General features: G+C 36.3%; 1 long non-coding RNA gene across 5 annotated transcripts in view; it reads right to left on the bottom strand.

The window, feature by feature from the left end:
• The window catches only part of LOC126960092 (uncharacterized), a 145309-nt gene extending 134932 nt beyond the window's left edge, over positions 1-10377 (bottom strand). For all 5 annotated transcript variants that reach the window (XR_007727715.1, XR_007727714.1, XR_007727717.1 and 2 more), the window contains exon 1: positions 10225-10377. This is a non-coding gene — a long non-coding RNA (uncharacterized LOC126960092). The remainder of the gene's footprint in view (positions 1-10224) is intronic.
• Between the last annotated feature and the right edge of the window lie 85 nt (positions 10378-10462).

Genomic DNA, 10462 nt, shown 5'->3' on the forward strand with positions numbered 1-10462 from the left:
CCCATGTACCCTAGAACATAAAGTATATAAATAAATACATAAATAAATAAATAAAATGAAATCTGAGTATAAAAATAAATAAATAAATAAAATTTGGTATCTTATTGCTAAAAAAAAAAAGAGAGAAAGCAAGCAGGCAGGCACAAGTAGTTCAGTCAAGCTACACTTGCAAATATATTTTGAGATAATGAGTGTATAGGAGGGTGCTTGAAGATCGGGTTGGAATGGCACCAGCAGTTATTTCAAAAATGCCACAGGCTATGCTTGTCTGGGCTAAGCTGAGAAAGTAAATGTATGACATCCATGGTTTATTAATGGCATTACCAGTAGATAGAAGCTAATGTATTTTACTAGCAAAAGATGGACTGAGACAAAAAAAAATCATAGAATGGTTAAGCCAGTGAACTTGAAAATAAGTATTTTTAAAAATTGAATGTCATATCAACATAAGATTTTCTCAAATTCTTCTTTTAAAACATGAATTTATTTTTATACTATAAAAAGGATGTGCATAAGAATGTGAAAATTAAAATGTACATACTTAAGTAATCTGCAGATTCAAATATGCAAAGGTAAATCAAAGATAACCTACACATTTAGAGGAAAATCAATCTACCCTCTTAATTGAACTGCTAGTCAGTCCCTTGGTGCCAGTGCTCTGCCCTCACTGATATGCACCATTAGGAGTTGCAGGAATGAGAGACAATCAGGGGTCTGGTGGGTGAAAGATAAAGCATGTTGACTTTCGAGGCTATATTTAGGAGAAAAAAAAGGACATGAAAATGTACCTAGTAGGAGGAAAGATACCAATTATGTACTGTGTTGTTTTATAGTAAGATTTGTGGCAAATGGAGACTGTATTAAGGTGACATTTACCTGTAGCAGAAAGTTACTGGCTAGGAAAAATCAATAGGAAGAGAACTACCAGGTCTGAAACTGAGCCTGTTCCTGAATGTAGGTAAAGGGGGTAACTTCTATAGTAACAACTAGACAGGGGTAAAGTACCACATTGGCAACAGACAGTTCTCATATCAAAGCATTCATGGGCACTCAAATGCCTTCTGTATATTCTCTGTCATATCTAAATCCTTGGGCAATGGCTTCAGGAGAGAAAGTGGCAGGGCAGAGAAAATATCACTTTACTACCTGAAAGCAGGACCTATCCTCCACATGGTCATTTACATGTGTTAGATCATGCACAGACAGGGTTAGGGCTGAATAAGCTAGGCACATGGTTAGTGCTTAATAAATGTTACTTTATTGCTATTATTCCCCAGGATTACCACAGTGATTTCGACCTATGCATTTGAAGGACCTGTCAGGTGACTTTTGTTCATCACTAGGACTAGCATGATCACAGAAACAAGTTGTAGCTCCAAGATTTAAGGGGGTGACTTTGCCCTATGTTCTTTTGCTGATATAGCAAGCCTACCCTCACCCCAGCCTTACCACTGTCACACTAACCACAACCCATAATGAGCACACTCCCTTTACATATACTCTACCATTCTTAATATTCCAGGCAAGATTTTCTCAGGATGGCCTTTACCTTGAAGGCTGAACATCATTCAACACATTCTACCTAGTGAACTCTGTGATTAATTCATTATCAGTTTCTGCTGCTATTTTGCTTGATTCCACGTATGTTTTGCTCTGAAAATACATACCATGCTTAACCTGTACAACTCCTTTCTTTATTTACCTAGAAAGATTACTGATCCCATAAAGCAACCCTCATCAGATATGACTTCAATTGCTACTCCCTGCCACATGAACTTGTGATTGCTGGTCTAATTACCAACATATTTTACTCTTCTAACAGAAAATTCTTTCCCCAACCTGAATTATGATTAGTCACATATATCTTAAGTTCTCCAAAAAGGAAATAAAAAGTCATAGCTTTTATTGGTGATTTTTGTGCAAAGCTTTTAATGTTGTATGCTGAAAAACACCATAATCTAAAAGTAACAATTGGATAAAGAAAATGTGGCACATATACACCATAAAATACTATGCAGCCATAAAAAAAGAATGAGATCATGTCCTTTGCAGGGACATGAATGAATGGATGAAGCTGGAAGCCATCATTCTCAACAATGTAACACAGGAACAGAAAATCAAACACAGCATGTTCTCACTCATAAGTGGGAGTTGAACAATGAGAACACATGGACACGGGGAGAGAAAGAACACAGGGTGGAGAGCAAGGTGGAGAGCATTAGGACAAATACCTAATGCATGCAGGGCTTAAAACCTAGATGATGGGTTGATAGGTGCAGTAAGCCACCATGACACATGTATACCTATGTAACAAACCTGCACATTCTGCACATGTATCCCGAAACGTAAAATAAAATAAAAAATAAAAATATATAAAAAATAAATAAAATTTTAAAAGTAATGGTAACTAACATTGAGTGCTTACTAAGTGCTATGATTTCTAAGCACATCACATGTATTAAAAAAAAAATTGGCTGGGCACAGTCGCTCACACCTGTAATCCCAGCACTTTGGGAGGCCGAGGCAGGCGTTTCACTAGGTCAGGAGATCGAGACCATCCTGGCTAACAGTGAAATTCCGTCTCCACTAAAAATACAAAAAATCAGCCAGGCGTGGTGGCGGGTGCCTGTAGTCCCAGCTACTCGGGAGGCTGAGGCAGGGGAATGGCGCGAACCAGGGGGGTGAAGCTTGCAGTGAGCCAAGATTGCCCCACTGCACTCCAGCCTGGGTGACAGAGCAAGACTCCGCCAAAAAAAAAAAAAAAAAAAAAAAAAAAAAAAAAAAAAAAAAGAAAGAAAGAAAGAAAGAAAGAAAGAAAGAAAGAAAAAAGAAAAAAAACAAATTTACTCCTTACACAACCATGTAAGGTCGGACTATAGTTATTCCCATTTTACAGGTTAAGGAAACAGGCACAGAGAGGTTATCTAACTCAGCAGTCCCCAACCTTTTTGGCACCAGGGACCAATTTTATGGAAGACAGTTTTTCCATGGGATTGTCAGGCGATGAGGGAAGTAGGGGACGGTTTCAGGATGAAACTGTTCCACCTTGGATCATCGAGCATTAGATTCTCATAAGGAGGGCGCAACCTAGATCCCTCACATGCATGGTTCACAACAGGATTCACACTCCTATGAGTAGTGAATGCTGCTGATCTGACAGGAGGTGAAGCTCTGGGGGCAATGCTCACTCACCCACTGCTCACCTCCTGCTGTGTGGCCTGGTTCCTAACAGACCAGTACTGGTTCACAACCCAGGGGTTGGGGAGCCCTGATCTAACTTACTTAAAACCGTACTGCTATTAAGTGTTAGAATTAGCAAAAGAAGAGACAGGAAAAATAAATACAACAGAAAAACCAAAGGTAGATACTTACATATAGAAGAATGATACTAAGATGCTACGTTTTAAAAAAATGGTTAGTGTATTAGTTTCCTAGGTCTGTTGTAACAAGTTATCACAAACTGGTAGCTTAAAACAACATACATTTATTATCTCACAGTTCTGGAGGAAAGAAGTGCAAAGTCAAGTTGTCAGCAGGGTTGGTTCCTTCTGGAGATTATGAAACAGAAACCATTCCCTGCCTTTTTCCTAAGCCATTGTCAATCCTTGGCATTCTTTGGTTTGTCACTACATATCTTCAATCTCTGCTCCCACGTTTAGAGGACCTTCTCTCTCACTGTCTCCTTCTTTTCTGTTCCTTATAAAAATACTTATCATTGGATTTAAGACTTGTCCTAATCTAGAATGATCTCATCTTGAGATCTTTACCTCAATTAGATCTACAAACACCCTTATTTGAATTAAGGTCACATTCTGAGGTTCTGGGTACACATCTCTTTTAGGGGCCATAATTCAATCCACTACAGTTAGACTGTTTTATTCACCATCAGCTGCTGTAACAAACAACCCTAGTATCTCAGATGCTCAACCAACAGAGATTTATTTTTTATTCACATCACAGGTCAACCTGGGTGCTATGGGCCCCTCGGGAGTCTGGCGAATGCTTTGGACTTGTTCTCAGGATGATTTTTTTTCTTAAGTATAAGTAAAATGCAGACAATAAATAAGATTATAATAAACAAAACACTTAGAATTACAAATGAAAACAATTATACTGAAATACAGTTATCAAAATAATAAAATAGCAATAGATGCTTCTTTATTAAAGTATTGAAATAAAATCCAGAAATGAATCAGTAATTATGATAATTTCAAAGAAGTAATGAATGCAAAGATCTACAACTATCCTGTGATTTAAAAAAAAAACCTGTGAATTCTGTTGATATCAAAGTTACAGGTACTAATTTGGTAGGATTTTTTTGCTTTCAATCATGACTGAAGATAATGCTAAATTTCAGATAAAAGATAGTGAAAATAAATATGTGATTTTTTTTCCGTAATCAAGTTTAGGGACTCTCTGATTTCTCTCCGTAAATTGTTTAGGGGATCTGTGGATCCTAGAATGGAAACTCCTAAATTGGTGGCTGTAGCATTCCTTACACCTCAAAGGCATGTCCTGGATTCTCTACGTCTTGTCAGCAGACAGAGAAGAGATAGAACACAGAGAACCATGCAGCAGGTTTTAGGAGCCAAGTCTGGAAAAGACGCACATCACTTCTGCCCACATTTCATTGGTTAAAACTCAGTCATATACCAGCATCTAACTGTAAGAGAAGCGGAAACTAAATGTCCAACACTGGAAGAAGTCCACATGTCCAAAGTCTGACGATACACCTCCACCTTTTTCTCATGCAAGAGGAGGCTAAATCCCCTGAGAGACAACTGTGTTCTTACAATTCTTTTGGGGAAAAAAGCTCTTAAAGCAGGTGTCTTCACAATCAGAGGTTATTTCACAATCAAAAATAGAAAACCTAGGGCTGGGTCCTGTGGATCATGCCTGTAATCCGAGTACTTTCAGAGGCCAGAGTTCAAGAGCAACCTGGGCAACATAGGAAAGACACAGTCTCTACAAAAAAAAAAAAAAAAAAAAATTAGCCTGGCATGGTGGCACATGCCTGTAGTCCCAGGTGCTTAGAGTCTGAGGCAGGAGGATCACTTAAACTCAGGAGTTTGAGGTTACAGTGAGCTATGGATGCATCACTGAAATCTGGCCTGGGTTGTAGAGCAAGACCCTGTCTCTAAAAATAAATAAATAACCCAGTAAAGTCAAAGTATATCAGCAATCAAACACACAAAAAGTCCAGTTAAAAAAAAAATAGAAGACTAATATCAAAAAATGAAAAAACAAATACATTTAGTAAATAGAAGAATTTACTCCAGGCTAAAGGTAAGAGAGTGAAAAGAATTTTTCAATGAATAATTTTAATACCTTCAGAAAGAGAAAAAGGAGGAAATCGACAGGCAGGCAAAAATAGAATATAATAAAACAGGAATGATAGGAAAAATAACCAATTAGACATTCTACAAATAAAACTCTATTTGAAATTTTAAAAAACTCAAAAGATAGGCTACATAGAAAACTAAATACAGATGAAAAGCATATTAGTGAGCCAGAAGATGGAACTAAGGAAAGCTCCCAGCACCAACATACAAAAAGATATGAAATATAAAAGAAATATTATAAGACATTTAGGATAAATCTTTTCAGAAAGAAAGAATAGAGAGAATGATGAGAAGGCATATCTTAAGCAAGAACAACTAACAATTTCCCAGAAATTAAAAAAAAAGATTTCATCTTCATATTTTAAAAGTTTATCTCATGCTGAGCAAATTTAATTTTAAAAAGCTCCATATGGTACAAGAATCAACTCAAGATGGATTAAAGACTTAAATGTAATACCCAAAAACTATAAAAACCCTGGAAGAAAACCTAGGCAATACCACTCTAGACATAGAAATGCGCAAGAATTTCATGACAAAAATGCCAAAAGCGATTGCAGCAAATGCAAAAATCAGCAAATGGGATCTGTGTAAACTAGGCTTCTGCACAGCAAAGGAAACTATCAACAGAGTGAAGAGACAGTCGACAGAATGGGAAAAAATTGTTTAAAACCAAAGGTCTAATATCCAGCAACTATAAGGAACTTAAACAAATTTACAAGAAAACAATCCCATTAAAAAGTGGGCAAAGGACATGAACCGACACTTTTCAAAAAAAGTCATACATGTGGCTAACAAGCATATGAATAAAAGCTCAACATCACTGATTAGAGAAATGTAAATCAAAACCATAACAAGATACCATCTCACACAAGTCAGAATGGCTATTACTAAAACGTCAAAAAATAACAGGTGCTCGTGAGATTGGAGAGAAAAAGGAATGCTTATACGCTGTTGCTTAACAGTGTTTATAGTAAACTTTCTCTGTTCAGATAACATGTATGGCTTCTGTTTCCTGATTAAACCTCAACTGATACAGAAATTGGTATGAGATTTATTTATCCCAGTAAGCAAATCTTCAAAAATCAGAGTTTGAGATTGGTTTAGTTATGTCCTTGGGCTTGACTGCACTGCTAAACTCCTTGCTGACAGGAAGATCTATTGCATGAAATGGCAATACCATTTGCCAATTGTTATCCCAATTTACTTGATCATGAACTACTTTGTTAAAATTAGCACCTTATAGACTAGCATTCCATAAAATACACTTTAGGAAATGCTTGCATAGCCATACTTCTCTATTTAATGTATCTTCCCTAAACATAGTAAGCATGTTCAAGTTGCTGTTCATGTTTTCTATAAATTCCTTGAGAATTCTTATTTATCAATTCATATTTTGATATCAAATTCATATTTTTATCAATATCAATTCATATTTTACTTTAAGTGTTTATAGCTTTTCCTGATTCTGAACCCAACCCCCACCCCAAAGGAACTAATTGGCTGTACTGGCTGTATTACTTTATGCATACCTTTAATATGGCCATTGTCACATTATATGAATAGTTGTTTGTTTGTATATTTACCTATCCCACTAGAACTGGAGCTCTTTAAGGAACAGTCCTTGTCTGATTCATCTTTGCAGGTCAACGTCAATTAGAGTGCCTGGTATATAGTGGGTACAATTAATTTGTATGGGTAAAATTATTGAGAATGGTTATGAAGGCTAGCTATATTTACTCTCTTAAGAAAACTTAGAACACTTTGAATTTGCTGCCACAAAAGAGAATAAACAGACATGTTTCATTATTTAAAATAAATTGTTTATAGCAGCCTATATGTTACAGTTTTCCTCCAACAACAGGCACTTGTCTACTTTTTTCCATTTTATAAATCTGTTCACTTATGAAGGCAAATAAATTCAGCTCAACAGGCATATACTGAGCAATTAACTCTGTGCCAGAAACTATGCTAAGCCTTACGTACACCAACATACAAATGCTTATAGTTCAATAGGGAGACAGATATAGTCAAATAAATTCAAGTATCACTGTGATAACTACAATAATAGAAGTATATACAAGTTGTAGGAGTAGTTTAGCAGAGGAGAAAATAAGCTCTTTATGAGGAGGGATTTCCCAAAGATTTTCTAACTGGAGTTTGAAAATGGAAAAGGAGTTTCTCAAGCAGACAACAGGCACAGGGTAAAAATCAAAGCATGGAGGCAAGAAATAGTAAAGTGCTGAAGACATAAAAGCAGTTTCAGCAGAAGAGTTAAGCACCAGATGGTTTGTGGCAGAAAACGAGGCTGGAAATTTAGGCAAAGGCCAGATCATAAGAGCCTTAATGTCACTCTAAAGAACTTGGACTTATGCAGCAGGTGATGGGGAGACAGGGATGACAAATACCATTTATTTTTACTCTTCTGCATTGAAATAAAATCTGTATTATTATATATGCAACAAACATCAGTTGAGCCCTTATAATACCTCAGGTATTTTGCTGGGAACTGAGTTATTTAATAGAGCTGTGCCATAAAAGCTCATTATAAAAGACATTTTTGTTGATAAGGTAAATAGCCTAGATTTCATTTATAGTCTCTATCCTCCCAATTGATTCTTGGCATAAGCCTGCAGGACAGTATTTCTAACTCTGTTGCTAACGCCAACACCAACACTTTGAATCATTTCTGCCAGGCAGCAGATTTTTCAGCAACCCACTTTATAAACTGTAATTAGTTTTCCATAAAGAGAAAATTATTCCCTTTATTCCCTTTCTAAATTTCATAGTTTGTATTATACTTTTGTTATACATACATACACACACACAATATCTACACATTTCTATTTTGAGTTAACCCAGAGGAATCCAAATCTTTCAGGCTACAAACTCTTCTATTTAAAATGGAATTTTCTGTTATAAAACAAGAAAAAGAGAAAAATTTCCAAAATGAAGGTAATAGGCATCAAGAAGGAATAAGAAAGGTCCTTAGAAAGAAGAAAGAATGCACAAAAGAGTTAACAAATTCTAAGTATTACTGGTTGAGTATCCATCCCTTATCTGAACTACTTAGGATCAGAAGTGTCTCAGATTTCAGACCTTTTTTAGATTTTGGAATATATGCATACATATAATAAGCTATCTTGGGGATGGGACTCAAATCTAAACACGAAATTCATTTATGTTTCATGTATACTTTACACACACAACTTGAAGATAATTTTATATAATGTTTTAAATAATTCTGTGCATGAAACAAAGTTTTGACTACATTTTGACTATGACCTGTTATGTCAGATCAGGTGTGAAATTTTCCACCTGAGGTATTGGTGCTCAAAAAGTTTCAAATTTTGGATCATTTTGGATTTTTAATTTTCAGATTAGGAATGCTCAACCTGTACCTAAGTAAAGAATACTAAGATACAAGTGCAGGTCTGGATATCAAATCACAGAATTACATGGAGAAGCAATACACAAATCAAATGGTCATCAGTTAATTATATATTAGAGGCTCAAAAGAACAAGTAAAACTTGAAAATTCAAAATCAGTGATGGCAAAGAAAGGAATGAGCAGCACCTTGTTAAAGACAACATTTTTTTTAATGTACAAAGCATATTCCCAAATGTGCTGCATATCAGTGTTCTCCATATTTGAAAAAATATGAAACACCTCAATGCAAACAAGTGATCTGAAACTGATTGCTAATTTGGTACAGAACAAAAACCTACAGTTACCCCATTACAATTATTCTCTATTAACAAGAGAACCAGAAGCAAACAAAACATGCTAACATGGCAAAGAATCATGAATTTAGGCTAGATATGGGGATGAGTGGCTTGAATAAGAAGGTTGCTCTATTTGAGATTGGACATTGCGAAGTATCTTTCCGGCTGTAGACATAGGCTGGAATATCAGTTGTATATCTTGCTGCCAACAAGGGAACAGAAAAGATTTTCCAAGATTCTGTCAAGCCTGGTGATCCCATTTGTCTTTGGAAATGAAAGCCTAATTAAGAGACTCCCTAGGGACAGGTCAAAGGAGTTCTTTTATCTCCATCGTCCTTATCCTAGTTCCTCGATGCGTTAGTCCTTCCCTTTAATGTAGTCTACCCTAAAACTAAAGAATACACATTGTGCAAGTTTCCACCTTTGCTTTCTCTACTGTAAATGCATTAGACTATTAACAGAATGAAGAGTTTTAAATCCCACCTTCCTTATCTCTAAGCTGATGTTTATTTCTTAAAGTGTTTTTGAATAAAATTTAACCCTAAAAATTCTTGTAATACTTTTTAAAATTGGATAACACTTTTTAAAAATATTGGAGTCTGACTAAAAGATTACAAAACCCCACGAACATCTTTATAATAAAGCTATTATGATAAATAATACTTTGTAAAATTTCAATTCGGTTTTATATCCTAATTTCAAAGATTGTGGTTGCATATTATTTATCCAGGTTAAATTCCTGTTGGATTATATTGACAGTGTTTCATTTCTTTGAAACAATTTTAGGGTTAAGAGTCTCTACAGTTATAATGGAGAATATCAACTGTAGTTTCAGTTACTCAGGAGGTTGAGGCAGGAGAACCACTTGAAACTGGGAGGCGGAGGTTGCAGTGAGCTGAGATGGCGCAACTGCACTCCAGTCTGGGCGACAGAGTGAGACTCTGCCTCCAAAACAACAACTTAAAACTTGAAGAGATGAAAATGTTCTATCCAACCATGACAATTCCGTGTGAGTTTTCCAGTGTTTAGAAACACTTGTGGGCACCACTCCATCCCTGACCAGCAAGCTTCCTCCAGAACCACTCCACACCGCCATGTTAAAATGTCAACTTTTAATTTGGGGACTCAAACTACAAAATTTAACTATGTCTCCTCTTACCAAGATTCACAGTGAACATCTGGGAGTCAAGGTAGGCTTCATAACGCTAAACAGACCACAACGCTAATAACCACCTCAAATATAGCCTTCCAGCCTAGCTTTGGTCTGCAATTACCCACTTCAGAGCCTCGGCGTAATGTCGCAGTTGCAACTGATTGGTGTAACGTGCTTGTCAGTCACATAGAGAGGGTGGGGCCTCAAAGCCTGATCTAAACGAGACGCCGTGTCGTACGTCATC

This window comes from Macaca thibetana, chromosome 7 (genome assembly GCF_024542745.1).
Source record: "Macaca thibetana thibetana isolate TM-01 chromosome 7, ASM2454274v1, whole genome shotgun sequence".
Lineage (NCBI taxonomy): Eukaryota > Metazoa > Chordata > Mammalia > Primates > Cercopithecidae > Macaca > Macaca thibetana.